The following is a 2568-nucleotide window of genomic DNA, read 5'->3' on the forward strand; positions in this document are numbered from 1 at the left end:
GCTGGAGGTTTTCCCTTGAGCGAGGGCAGATCACGTACCAATCACGGCGCTCGCGTTTCAAACTGTCTGAAATGAAGCGCTACCTCTGTATATCTGATTTTGTCAGAAATCGGGAGAAATATGACCCCGGGAGGAAACCGGGAGAGGGCAATGAAATCAGGAGTCTCCCGCGAAAATCGGGAGGGTTGGCAAGTATGGTGACAAAACCATTGCATTGCCATTTGAATCTTGAATAATTCTCCGTGCACTCCATTTTGAGATCGTTTTTAACTAATAATAACCCTAATGCATAGTGGTGCGAGACATTAGCAATGTTGGCTAAAGCTGCCCCATGTAGTTTGTTGTGACAGTTGATCAATGTGGACTGTCCACGACACTATAAACAAATAAACTAAACATAATTGGTCATTTTCAAAAGTGTTGGAGTCCAGCGTCCGCAGTAAATGTCCGTTTCTCCCTCTGTGGCGGGTCGTTAGTGTCACCTCTTTGCCTTCAGCAGTCGGGGGTGTTCATCTGGTGTTTCGGGGTTTTGGACGCTGCCTTCAGCTTTTTAATCCGGGGATAAATTGACTGACAGAAGGAGAGGAAACAGCTGTGATGGCTGCTGTCGGCTCAGTGGCAGCCTTATGATGAATTGCCTCTCTTGAATGATAGCGCTGTTACTGAATGGTTCTGACGCAGGATTGTTCTGTCGGCACCTCGATGGCAACTGCAAATAAAAAAAAAAAGGGGGAAGAAATGAACCGCCATGCAACCCGCCTCCACACTCGCCTTTTTTATTTTTCATTAAAGTTGCCACCTCTCAAATAGATCTGCAGCGAAATGGAACCGCATGTTTGTGCAGAAAATTGCCTGAAATGTGTCGGAAGTTTTGAGAGACTGAAAGCTGCCTCTCGTTTGCTTTTACCAGAACTCCTCCTGTGTGTTTGACTTTATTGCGGAAATGATGTGTGATTGCATCATGATAAATATTCCTTTGATGCTCTACCATCATGCTGAATGTTACTGCTGCAGAATGTCATGTTGTTTTTCCTTTTATTTCATATTTATTCACCTTGTTTTTACATCTGTTTACAGCTCAGATGACTACTATGATTACGACGCCAGTGGGGAATCGTATGAATCTTATGGTGAGTTGCTTCTCTTCAGATATATCTCCTGTTAATTAATTGTCAGAACATCAATTTCTAGTCTCTACACAGCTGGTCTCATCTCACTTGTCGTAGCATCTGCTTCCTGTGTGATGTCTTAGACACATTTAAAAAAAAAAAAAGGACTTTCTAAGTATTTTATTAGAAGTTCAGTAGTGTTGACCCATATGCTATCTGGAGTAGGACATGGTATCAAAGGCCGACATTTAAAGCTAAACGCAGGCTTACTTACTGTTTTTTATCTGCAATTGTCACATCTAAAATGGCAAGTATGTTGTGGCTGTTGTTGTTATTATCAATAGGCGCGTTCACACCAAGAACTTTTCCCACAAAGGTTCCTGAGAACTACGATTTAGTTGCGTTCGCACTAAAAAGTCCCAGGAACTAAATTAGTTCTAGAGAACCTTTTTTACCCCTTTTCAGTCCCTGCTAGAGAGCAGGGACTTTCGTGGGAGAAAAAGGTTCCTGTGTCTGATTGGCTGGGCGGAATGCAAACCACGCCCCGTAAAACTCCCAAAAACGTTTTTTGAAGCCGCCATTTTATTATCCTCGCATTAGCATTATTAGCATTAGCATTAGCCCAGCGCAGAAACGCAGAGAGACTAACTTATGACAGCACAAAAGAAAATATGGGAGCGGTGGAGATGAGGAGGTGTCGGCGTTCTGGCGATTTACTCGGAAGGATTCAGTAGAAGCTGCTGGGAGTCCCAGCAAGCTTCTACTGAAGCCAGTCCCCCAACTCCGGGGACTTCCGGCCGGGGACTTTTGGGCGGCAGTATACGCCGTGAAGTTGTTTGCGGCCTGCCAGTAAATCCAAAGCAGGAGAAGAAGAAGTGACGTCAGCGGCTTCATTTGCCTAATCCACCCCCAGGAACTAATTTCCGGTCGTGAACGCGATCTGTACTCAGTTCATGAGAACTAAAGTACCACTCCAACTAATAAAACAATCGGACACTATCGGGTCCTTAATCGTAATTTTACGCCTAAGCGACACACAATCGAAGTCGAAAATCTATAATCGTAAGACCGGTCCGGACCGAGTAATAGTAAACCGAAACTTTTGGATTTGCCACAATTTTTTTATATTCATTGGGTATAAATAAAAGCCACTTTGTTTGAACATTCAAAATAACATAGTATCTTCTTACATATAGGAAACCATAATCCGCTAATATACCGTCTGTTTTCCGATTATTTCATAGCTTTAAGTTATAAAATCTTTTTAGATTAATTTAGTTACATTTATAAAGAACACCCCCTAATGCGACACTAATTCACTTCTAACAGCTGAATCAATTAACCAAAAAGTAACTTAAGTAAGACGAGCGATTACTGCCCGGTTTTATTCTCAGGACTAATTCTTACACATAAGTGGATTATCCCAGCAAGTGTGGTTCATCGAAAAGGGTGTTTCCAA

Source organism: Notothenia coriiceps, unplaced genomic scaffold (assembly GCF_000735185.1).
Source record: "Notothenia coriiceps isolate Sejong01 unplaced genomic scaffold, NC01 NC01_scaffold00037244, whole genome shotgun sequence".
In the NCBI taxonomy this organism is placed as follows: Eukaryota; Metazoa; Chordata; class Actinopteri; order Perciformes; family Nototheniidae; genus Notothenia; species Notothenia coriiceps.